General features: G+C 37.5%; 1 protein-coding gene across 2 annotated transcripts in view; it reads right to left on the bottom strand.

Moving 5' to 3' along the window:
- The window catches only part of RANBP17 (RAN binding protein 17), a 251,866-nt gene that overhangs the window by 133,721 nt on the left and 105,119 nt on the right, over positions 1 to 13,026 (bottom strand). The gene's annotated exons all lie outside the window — the stretch shown is intronic.

Here is a 13,026-nt window from a genome sequence, read left to right as displayed (position 1 = left end):
GGAAGGAAACAGAAGAGGTGGCACACTTTCCAGTCCAAGTCAAATTTGGTTTGTAAGTGCACTAATGAAGAGCACTCACCAAGAGGGATGATATTCTAATTTTGCTCTGTTTGGTCATCTTTGATCACCACTTTATAAAACAGTTCTGTATGTTCCCAAGAGACAGACTATGTCTAGCAAAAGAATAACCAGTCTTTGGTGGACACTGTTGAGTTAGCACTAGTCACTAGAAATTAGAGCAGGAAAAAATGGATAGCATAAGGTAAGCTTAAAAAAAATTGCTCATCCTTGGAAGATGAATATTATTGTGTTTAGTTTCTAAAAACACATGAAAGACCTAAAACATGTGAGAAGTCTTCTCAATGATATAACATTTATTGCTTTTCACAGAAGACATTCTGGTAATTCTATGTTTATTTGTTTAAGTAGGTTTTAAAAATCAAATTTTCAGTACTAAAAAGAGAGAAGAGCCAGTCAGAATTATTAGAGTGCATGCTAAGAATCTTCTATATATTATGGACATGTAATAGGATTTTTTTTCTCTATCTTATGATATTACAGGGTGGACAGAGGAATTACTGTCTATATTCATAGAATAATAATGATAAAATATTCTTTAAGAAGGAGATTCTTTTATATCTGTATAACACAGTGACAGCAGAAGGAAAACTTACAAAAAGCAGTCAGTCCGTTTTTATGCTGAATAAAGTACATTATGGGGGAAACAAAATGTAAAAAGTTGTTTTCAAAGCACTCTGAATTATATACACAGCACTGGACGATCGCAAAAAATAAAATCAAAGAAATATATCATTTGCTTAAGAAAAATGTTAAACTTTTTGCTAGCTATCTTTGAATACTATCATTAAGTAAATGTAATGCTTTCCCTTCAAGTACTACTGGAATTCAATATAAAATCCAGGCTACATCAGGAGAATTAAACAGAAATATAGTTTATAATGCCTTTAAAAATCATATTAAAGTACTGTTTTTTAAATTCAGTATTTATTTTAAAAACAAGTACACTAAAGCTCAGGTTTCTGAAATATGTGACATACTGAAATTAATGTCAACTCTGATGTAACATGGATAATTTTTCAACAATCAAATGCTTCTGCAATGTTAATTCCTATTAAATCTGAAAACTCAAATGTATTCCAAATAAATTTCTCCTTTTAAAAAATTCTCACCTAGCAATTTGGTGGATTTCTCTACACAGAACAATAATTCTTTACTCAGGTTTATTCAGAGCAAATACTTCTGTGCATCTTACTTATGGCAGGTATAGTATTCACAGTCACAGTCAGTGTTTAATGTGCTGAAATACAGTGATGTTAAATATGAGAGTTGGGCATTCACTTTACTTAAATTTATCACTGGAGAAATTAAGAATATTTTTGTTACTTTCTAAAAAGATGAGTAAATTATTACCTCCATCCTTCCACCATAAACCCACTTTAGGCAACTATCAATTGAGTGTGAGTGTAATTGATAAGCTAAACTGATTTTACATTCTGTTACAAATTCTGGTTCAAAAGGTTAATTACGGCCTGGCCACAGGCTCATCCGGAAACATGAAACTGATTGCTATATGCCTATCTAATGAAGATGTACTGCATGTATTATAGGAGCACACTGACAAACGATTGGGACCTCTAACATCAATGTAACAAGCATTAACATTCACTCTGTCAATTTAATGGCAGCTTCAGAGTTTACATTCCTGCCATTCTTTAATTCATGAAATATATAACTCTGTTAGTCCTTTCAGTTAGCCAATGCTTCAGTTTTTTCTATTAAATCCATGAATCAATAATAATAAGTCAATCCAAAATAGGTTATCTATTAGTACCCAACATGTAATAATGGGTTACATCAGCCATTTCCCTCTGTAATCCTGAATTTGAACATGCATTGAAGTGGTCAGTGTATATATAGAAATATATACAAACACAGTATAAGTTTAAAAAAATGTTTGCATGGCTATTCTTATGTATGCTGCCCCCCATAATGCACCATTCATCAAAATGGCCACCACTGTATGCCTCATAAGGAGATAGATCATAATTGAAAAGTTCAGTGATTTCAGTCTAGGGAACCAGTTGAATATGGCCCTTGAACATATTCTACTAGCAGCCTCTACTGAGAAGAACTAGACCTAGAATTACAGACATTGCTAATGATGAAATCACAGAAGAAAATGGAAGCATGCATGGCACCTAACTATACCACAACACACACACATCCTCATGACCACAAGCCTACAATTACACATTCAGTAAAGCTAAAATAAGGGAAGGTGAAAGTTTCTGGCACACACAATTTATGCAGTGTACTTTTTCACCACCTGCTTCCAGTGGCGCTGAAACAATTTTTATAGTGGGGATGCTGAAGGTAGAATCATGTATTTTGGTTGTGATCACTACCGTCAGCCAGGGACTGTGGCAGCATCCCCAAGACCCCTTGTTCCAGCCCCTATACCTGCCTCTCATTGATAGTCAAGCCTGAGCAGAAGACTAGAGTAATATCTCCGTGCAATGACTACAGTAACCTGATCCAAATGTCATGCATAAGGGTGCACTGTCTTGAATTATCTCTGGGAGTGTAATGTAGTACAATCTCATTCCAGGAGCAAGTTAGTGTCAGAAAAGCAAGGGAGTTGTCATTTGAGTCATAATAATTTACAGAATCATGTTTTTAATGGTGTCACCCTCTGCAGCATGGCGACGGCGGGGGACAGGACAGGGGGGCAGAGAACAGTTGTTCCAGGTCCTCTGGTTGGTGGAAATCTTGATAATACAATCTTGTCGGAAATGGGCAGAGTTGGGTATCATTTGAAAGCCATTTCTCCCACGAACACAATGGTATCAAATGTGACAAACCTAGAACAATTATGTAAATATGTAATTGAGAAAATGTATTTAAAATCATTTTTAATTATACTTTAACACAGGAGTGCATTGTTTATACAAAAAGACATTGATCATTAGTAATCCTAAAACAGTTAGCCTTGACATGTAGGCTTGAAAACATTTATTCATCAAAGTCATCATCAGTGTCATCTCTGTCTAGAATACCACTATTGGACATGTTGTTACACTGATCGTCATCCACACTTCACTTTCACTTCTCCGTACAAGGCAGATTGCTGACCAAACATTTTCAGGATGGTGAGCATTTGATTAGCTGAAGGATTGATGTGAGAAAGATGGTATTTCACAAATAACGGGTGATCAGCCCATCCTCCAAGATCCAATAGGAGAGAGCAGTTTGAATGCGCTCAAACATCTCAGACCCATTCAACTGAATATTAGCCCTCTTGTTAGCAGGTATAAATGCATACCTTGTCAGCGGTAATTTTTCTCCATTTGTCTGCTTCTTGGGAAACATCCACCAATATAGCTCTGCACGTGTTATAATGTTGGTCTTCAAATGTTAAACTTGGCATATGAATGTCTCCAGTGCAATTAGGACCCCATCAGTGACTGTCTCAGCCATTGCAAGCACCTTCACAGTGAGGAGACAATCTGCAGAGGCTGAATCAAATGCCTTTCAGTAAGATAATTTGGTCTTTCCAGACAATGTTCCAGTATCCAGTATTGTCACATCCTGAAAGGGTGTGGAAACCTGGCAGCGAGTCAGCTTTTAATGGTCTGAATGACAGGAACAACTTTGAGGGACATACAGCAACTCTGTTCCCCAGGACAAGGCACAAAAACAGAATTTTGAGGAAGTCTTGGAAAGCATCTCTCAGAAAGCACCAGAACAGTCGTTCTCAAACTTTTGTATTGGTGACCCCTTTCACACAACAAGCCTCTGAGTGCAACTCCCCGCCCCTTATAAATTAACAACACTTTTTTTTTATATTTAACATTATTAACATTCTGGAGGCAAAGTGGAGTGTGGTGGTTGACAGCTTGTGACCCCCAGTTTGAGAACCCTGGCACTAGAACATCTGTGTCTTGTGCAAAAATCCAGAGTTTAGTATGATCCCTCTCTGAGGCATTGATGGCGTAAAGGTGCCTGCAGTGACTCAAGAGCATGAGTATCAACCACAGGGCAGACTATTAAGAACCAGGGCACAAGCCTCAAATTCACGGTGAAGTCTATTCTTAGATTTCACCAACTGAGTATCAAGTGTAAACTCATCAGGCTTTATAACAGCCTAAATGTGGAGTCTCAGACAATCCTCTTAGGTACTCTGATATATCTTGCCACCTGGGGGAGCTTATCCCAGGTCAATTGCACTTTAGATCTCACAACAAAGACAATGCTTGAAGCCAATTCTATAATAAACTATATAGAGGTTTATTGAGTAGGAAAAGGAAACAAGAGAGTTATGTACAAGGTTTAAGGAAGGTAAACATATCTACACACAAATGAGTTCCAAACTTACATTTCCAAAAGTAATAGAAGCTTCTATACTAAGCAAGATCTATACAACATTTAGGGCTAAGCCAGGCTAGGCATTGGGGATCTCTTGCTTATGCCTAGTAAACCTGGCACTCCAAAGTTCAAGCAGCATAGCGATACAGTCCCTTCAGCTCATAAAAGAAATCCATTTGCATGACTCCTCTTCACGGGGGGAGGGCAAAACAACAAATGTCTTTTGTCCTCTTTATCATCCCACAATAGTCCATCTGGTGTTGATGGACCTTTCCTGTCAGGCAGGACATAACACCTTCAGTTGGAAATCAGTACTTCACCCTAGTTCATGTCTCTCTCCTGTCTGGTGATTTACACAGTCACAGAGGCTCACAATACAACTGTTCAAATATTACCTTACAACGTGGGACCCAGATGTTATAGGTGAGATTAATGCATGCAGCAACTCACAAACATTTCATAAAGTCTAAACACTAAACACATTCTTATAATTCTAATATCTATTTTAACTAACTAACACACAGGTGAGCCACATTGATTCGAGCTCAGTATTTGTCAGTGTTCGGCCGAAACATGGGGACCTAGGCATAAATTGGCACCTTTTCTACTAGTGTCACATATGGCATGCCAGATAATTTCAGTGTCAGCCTCCTCATGGGAACCCCAAAGAAATTCCATCAACTTCATTACGCCATGCAATGATGAAATTCTTTGAGCAATTATTTGCATGCTGGAATGTTTTTTGTACGAGAATAAGATAGCTTCTCCATGCAACATTGGAGATGTTTGTGGAATCACTGATTTTGTATGGACAATTGCGATACCATAGAATCTCTTCTGTCTGGTAATATTTTTAATTGATTCCTCTGCATACATTTCAAATATGAGGTGGACTTCCTCATAGGTCCAGTATTTTCTCTGTAGCCTCACAAATGAAATATTCAGTGAAATTTCAGTAGATGTTAACAGTTTCTGGTTTATCATACCATGTTCACTTTACACAATACCATGTATGACTGCTGGCATAAGATACTGGGCATGTTGTCAGTAGATCTTGGCTTAGGAAGCTCATGCAAGATGTGCATTAGTTTGCTTTTTGCCTGACACACATGCATTGTTCCAGCACAGTTGAACGCCAATTGTGGTACCATGGAGAACTCATATTTTCCCAAAGTCTCATGTAGATCAACGTCACACGGAAAACTGGACAGTACCAAAAGGCATGCAAACAATGACCTATCTAAGGTTAGCTCTAATGGTCCCTGCCATCTTCACTCTGACTTTCTTCTTTCCATTTGAACACAGTTTTAGTCCGTTCTTCTTGACTAGAGCCCATATATGGATGGAGCATGGGATAATTCTTTGGGTTCTGAATGCTTCATACAAATCATGCCATATGCGTGAGCGTCTTTTGTGTAAATGTACCCACTTAACTTTCTATGCAACGTTCTAAGAGTGACTGCTTCATGCAGTTTCTCACCTGTCTTGTGTTGAAACTGTGCTTAATGAATGCCTTCAGGCTTCCAGCTTACTGCAGAAGAAGCGGGTGTTCTTCTTGAAATGCATGCCATGGAACCTAATATAAGGCAAGTCTTGCCCACAGCTAGCCTTTGTCCTGGAATCTTCAATTTTTTCATGATGTTTTATGTACTTCCTCTCCAAACTTCCCAAATTCAGTTTATGGGTGCACTTCTTAGAGCATGTAAAGTGCCACCAAGCATTGTGTTTAACCAGGCCCTCCATGGTGGTATTCTCCAAAGATTCAGCTATAAGTCAGTACTCCTCGTTTCACAAAATGCCTAAAAATGATCAAGACTAAGGTATTTAATTTAAGGTAAATTAAAATAAAATAATGGAGATATCCTATCTCCTAGAAATGGAAGGGACCATTGAATGAAAGGACATCGAGTCCAGCCCCCTGCCTTCACTAGCAGGACCAAGTACTGATTTTGCCCAAATCCCTAAGTGGCCCCCTCAAGGATTGAACTCACAACCCTGGGTTTACCAGGCCAATGCTCAAACCACTGAGCTATCCCTCCCAACAAGCATTTTGTGATAAATTACTTTGGGATTGTAATTATTTATATGTCATGTCATGTATATTACATAACTATGTGCATACCGTTTGTGGATGGATTCCAGTAATTTCTGATATCTTAACCAGTGCCTCATTACAACACTTTTGGAATAATAAACCAAGCTGATAATCAATACCACTGAACTGGTTCTTTTTTCTTGTTGTTGTTTTTGCCAATGATGGCAAATCAACTTGGAGCAGTTCTTCAATTTATAGTAATCTGTAACATTAAAAAAAAAATTAATTCTGAGCATTAACGGAAAACCCATAACTATCAGCCTAGGGAGGTGGTGGAATCTCCATCCTTAGAGGTTTTTAAAGCCCGGCTTGACAAAGCCCTGGCTGGGATTTAGTTGATGTTGGTCCTGCTTTGAGCAGGGAATTGGACTAGGTGATCTCCTGAGGTCTCTTCCAATCCTAATATTCAATTATTCTATTATTCTATGATCAGTCGAGTGTCACAATTTAACTTTGTGACTAACTGTTTGATGGTCCTATGTTAAAGTATAATTAAAATAATGTTGATTTTAAAACATTTTCTCAAATATGCATCTACATAATTGCTCTAGATTTGTCACATTTGGTACTACTGTGTTCGTGGGAGAAAGGGCTTTCGAATGATACACTGTCATCAGAAATGGATTGAATTAGGTATTATTAAAATTTCCACCAATCGGAGGATCTGGAGCTAAGGGTGTGGGGAACGAGTCCCCCTGCCATCCTGCAGAGGGTGACACCACTGAAATTATAATTCTGTAGATTTTTACAAATTAAATGACACCTCCCCTTACCATTCTATCATTAACTTGCCCATAGAATTACACCTGCTCCCAGGCTACTAACTGTATCCTCCACCTTGATACTAATTAGATTCCAGAGTACAGTACAATAAGATTCTCTTTGCACTTACTGTATCCCTTATGAGTACAAGTACAATCACTGATGACTGCTTAGTAAATAGAATACACAGCAATGGAAATAATGCCACCCAATTACATTTTTCCAGCTGTGCAGCCAGAATGCTCCATCAATGGGAAGCATGGTTGCTGAGAACCCTATCTTTAGTATCAAGGATAATACTTAAAGAAAAACTGCCATCCTTCTCCTTCTCTGAGCTTAAAATCTTGACAAATAAACTTTATTCAATAGCTTTTCAGGTGGACAATAGACATGAAAATCCTGCAAATTATTTTATAGTCCAATAATTTTAAAGACATTAATACAGGGTCTTGGAGGGAAAATGTTAACTTCAACTGGTGGACTATTAAATGTTAAATAGAGGTGGAAATATGTCAAACATACACAAGTAAGAGACACAAAGCAAGGAAACTCACAGTTAAGGATGGAATGGTCTCTGAGACACAATGGGGTAAATTAAAACCCCCCAGTTCAGATGATCTTATGATCCCACAGTAGGAATTTCCTCAGCTTTAAGCTAGATCTTTTCTATAATCCTAAAGGCATACAGGAAAGCATGTACGTGTGTGTGTGCAAGTGTGTTAATATATAAATTATATATAATATAAAACGTAAGATTCCAAAATCGTTATTTCACCTGCACTAGATAGTATAGACCTAAAACATGCAGAGAGCTGCAGTCGCACTATATTTTTAAATCAATAGTTGCAGTTGCCACAAAATCACAAATTCCTGAACTAAAAGTTTGGAAGTCAAAGGAAAAAAGAACAAACCTTCATATATTTTGCCTAAAAATGTCTACATTTAACTACAACTACAACAAACTCAGAGAACTGGCAGGTAAGGATTGATGGGAATAAAATCTAAGGGAAAAAAGTGTTCAGGAGAGCTGGCAGTTTCTCAAAGAGACAATATTAAATGCATAACAGCGAACTGTTCCAATGCAGATGCTAGATAGGAAGAATTGACCTCCCCGCACATTAGTGGTCGGGGCTGATGTCTGGCTTCTTCAAAAAGGTGTGTGCCCCCTAAGAGCTAGAAAGCCAGAGAGTGACTTTCCCAGGCTGGGACTGTTCAGTGTAGAAAAGAGATGACTAATGGGGGCTATGATAGAGGTCTAGAAAATCATGAATGGTGTGGAGAAAGTGAATTGGGAAGCATTATTTACCCCTTTATATAAACATAAGAACCAGGGGCCACCCTGTGAAATTAATAAGTGGCAGGTTTAAAACAAACACCAGGAAGTACTTCTTCATGTAATGGACAGTCAACCTGTGCAACCCATTGCCAGGGGGTGTTGTGAAGGCCAAAAGTATAACTGAGTTAAAAGAAGAATTTGATAAGTTCACAGAGGATAGTTCCATCAATGGCTATATGCCAAAAAGGTCAGGGACACAACCCTATGATCTGGGTGTCCCCAAACCTCTGACTGCCATAAGCTGGGACTGAATGACAGGGGAAGGATCACTTGATAATTGCCCTGTTCTGTTCATTCCCTCTGAAGCATCTGGCACTGACCACTCTTGGAAGGTAGGATACTGGGCTAGATGGACCACTGATCTGACCCAGTATGGCCTTTCTTATGTTCTCATGCAACAATTATTATAAATATTATTATAACGTGGGTGCAAAATTGGTTGCAAGACCATACTCAAAGAATAGCTATCAATGGTTTGCTGTCAAATCTGAAGGGTGTATCTAATGGAGTCCCACAGGGGTGATTCCTGGGGCCAGTACTATTCCATACTTCTATTAATTACTTGGATAATCTAGTGGAGAGGATGCTTATAAAATCCGTGGATGACAGCAAACTGGGAGGGATTGCAAGTACTTTGGAAGACAGGATTAGGCATTCAAAATTGCCTGGATCAATTGAAGAACTGGTCTAAAATCAACAAAGATTAAATTAAATTAAAACAAGTGCAGAGTATTGCACTTAGGAAGGAAAAATCAAATGCACAACTACAAAATGGGGAATAACTGGCTAGGCAGTAGTATCGCTGAAAAGGATCTGGGGGTTATAGTGCATCATGACTACGAGCCAACAATGTAATTCAGTTGTGGAAAAGACTAATATTCTGGGGTGTATTAACAGAAGTGTTGTATGTAAGCCCTGGGAGGTAACTGTTTGCTCTACTCAGCACTGGTGAGGCCTTAGGTGGATTACTGTGTCCAAGTCTGGGCACTACTTTAGAAAGATGTAGCCAAATTGGAGAGAGTCCAGAGGAGAGCAATAAAAATTATAACAGGTTTAGAAAACCTAACCTAGGAGGAAAGATTAAAAAAACTGGGCATGCTTAGTCTTGAGAAAAGAAGACTGAGGGGAACAGTCTTCAGACATATTAAGGGCTGTTATAAAGAGAATGGCGATCAATTGTTCTTCATGTCCACTGAAGGTAGGATAAGAAGTAATGGGCTTAATTTTCAGCAAGTGAGATTTAGGTTAGATATTATAGAAAGCTTTCTAACTATAAGGGTAATTAAGCCCTGGAATACGATTCCAAGGGAGGATGTGGAATCCACATCACTGGAGGATTTTAAGAACAGGTTGGACAGACATAGAAATACTTGGTCCTGCCTCAGCAATGGGGACTGCAGTAGATGATCTTTCAAGGTCCTTTCCAGCACTCCACTTCTATGTTTCTTTTATTGATTTAGGCCTTTTTAGTTTTTTGTTTTTTTTTTAAGGGGGGCAGGGAAGAGATACCAGTAAACGGAACAATTATTTCAACAGGCCATGGTAAGACCATCAAATAAACCCAAAGGTTACTCCTTGTACATAACTTATAAAACAATTATGTCGTAGTCTGTTGGCTATGGTAAATATATGTAAGTTGGTAACTCAAACATATGTAAAAGAAGCAGAAATGGGAAGGCATCTAGGGTGAAATTCTGGCCTGACTGATGTTAATGGGAGTTTTGCAATGGACTTCAGTGGGATCAGGATTTCACCCTATTTTTAATTCTTAATTTTTAATGAAGAATTCATAAAACCTGTTTACTTCTAACAGCATCTGAAGGAGCACTTGAGGGCAAAAATATGAGCCCAGAATTTAGCTAATGATTTTTTTAAAACACATTAATAATTTAGAAAAGTAAAGAGTTTGTGTATGCAAATCACAATAGCAGGCATAATGCTTCATCTCCATGAGATGGTATGCATAAATGACCCATAAAAATTACTTTAGAATATTACTTTCTATCTTCAGAATTCTGGGCTTTGCCGTGAACAAAGGTGAAAATTATTTAAGGTATTGTAACACATCAAGCTTCAACAAGGAGACCAGAGGAAACAAAATTACAAAACCGGCAGGTTTGCAGTTTAATGTTAGAAGAGTAAAGAAAATCAGATTCCAATGTTAATTTAGTGTTCATAGTTATGGGTCAAGACTGATAAAGAAAAAGGTAGAAGATACTGAGTGGTTAAAAAAAAGAATTTATGAGAAGATCTTAGCTTCATAGCTGTCATTCAGAATAAATTATTTCAACATCAGTCAATTTTTTTTCCTGACTCTCCACTCAGGGAATGGCAATAAAATAGTTCTAAACCATGTCAAAAGCCATCTCCTCTTATTATATTATTTTGTTGACACTGCTACTCTGAGACTTGCTGTTGTTTTGGGTTATTTATTTATTTGGGTCCTTGATGTTCATCTAAGTTTCTGCATAAAGCATAGACCGGTGAAAATTTCTTCGAATATTATAGGCAGAGGTGTAGTCTTTTTGGTTGGCGTTAATCTTGGCTCTGACATCCATTCCTTCTGTCACCTGACACAAGTCATGAATGCTCTATTTCAATTTCCTTATAAGTAACAGGGATAACACTGCCTCCTTAATGGGGATGTTACGAGGATTAGTTCATGTTTGTAAAGTTCATTAAAATGAAGGGCTTATTTTCAAAAGCGCTGAGTGTTGGCCTAATGTTGCTCTCACTGAATCATAGAACTGGAAGGGACCTCATGGCAGGGCTAAATATTATTATGAAGTCAATGGGTGCTTTACCAGTGACTTCAATGGAAAAAGAATTAGACCAATGCTCAGTAGTTCTTAAAGTTCATGCTCCCTATCCTCCCCAAAACACATATTCCATTCTGAGTATTATCAACAAGTAATTATCTACTTGTATTGTTATGTTTTTCATACATAAAGAGCAAATACAGTTTTTCATTCTAAATTACTTATTTTCGATTAGGGGAAAATACTGAAACAAGAACAGAAAGGTCACCATGAGAGCACAGTGTACAACTCTTCTGAACAGGTTGAATATGAACTGAAAGGAAAATGGCAGCTCCTCCCAGCAGGGAGCAGGCTCCTAGACATTTAAAGGTCCAGTACAAAGAAAGCAACATTATATTTACCTACTTATTTTGCACCAAATCAGTTATGCTGATTAATGTTAGCTGAAGATCTGGCCCACCACATGTACACTAGCTTTGTTTTTGTTCTACAGCTAGGTGCACTATTTGTTATTAAGTATCGATTATAAATTTTCAAAAGAGTAAGAGTTGCCTGACAATAGTATCCCAATCTTTAACAAATTCTTAAAATGTTTAGATTAGTTTTGTGGCCAAAACAAAAGTGAGACGCTATTTTCATTGTCCAAATCCAGATAGCAGCACACCCACAAGAAGCTTTTCCTACATACTGTCAAAAAGGATGAAAATCCCTGCAAGGTGCTGAGCATTCTGGCCCCAGTCCTGCAAAGCACTTAATTATGTGTCTAACTTGAAGCACACGTGTAGTTCCATAGATTTCACAGTGCTATGCTGTGCTTCAAGTTAAGCACATGCGTAAGTGATATTGCATCAGGACGAAAGTGCTCAGCACCTTGCAAAACTGATATCCTAATCTGATTCAGCTATATTATAGTTCTGCTGGTATGCAATATAAAGGGAAATGTAAAGCTAAAAGCAAAACAGGGAGAGACAGGCTGCTTTACAAAGAACAAGGAAGAATTGCTTCAAATGTTCCTCACCACCCTGTACTCGATATGGCTAATCAATTGAGATAAACTACTGAAAATATTCCATCAGCTTGTATGTAATAACTCCAGTTTAATAATCATTGAACATAAATGTAGCCAAAGTACTGCATCCTTAAATCAAAGATCACTTTATATCAGGAGGTCTTAAGGGACGATTTTATCTACAAGTATATGTGGCACACTTAGGTATTAGCATAAAACCATAGTTGCTACAGTTATCATTTCTAATGTAAAAGGTTGTCTACAAATCACAAATTAAATCCCGTTCATTTTATTCAGAGTAAATGGCTGCATAAGGATGCAAACAAATTAACTGAAAGCTTGAAAGTCAAGTTCTCAATTACTATTTAACAGCAACTTTACTATATTTGAAAATAATTTACTATATACTTAGCTATTTTAAAATGGAATCCAATATTGTATAATATAAAACAAATAGCACATCATATGATTGATGATGACATAAATGTATGAATACTTGGGTCTGAATAGAGCTGTTTGTGGATATATTACTAAATACTGTAGCATCCTAGTGTCTAATAAATCATTCATGAAAAGCAAAACCGTACAATATGTTGTGCACCAGCTCAAAACCTGTGTCACTTCTAAAATACTTTTTGATTCAATGACTCTAGAGCGGCTTTTATCCTTGGTTACTAAA

The sequence above is a fragment of the Trachemys scripta genome, chromosome 8 (genome assembly GCF_013100865.1).
Source record: "Trachemys scripta elegans isolate TJP31775 chromosome 8, CAS_Tse_1.0, whole genome shotgun sequence".
Lineage (NCBI taxonomy): Eukaryota > Metazoa > Chordata > Testudines > Emydidae > Trachemys > Trachemys scripta.
Note: the sequence above shows the minus strand (reverse complement) of the source record. Positions and strands in the feature narration are given on the sequence as shown.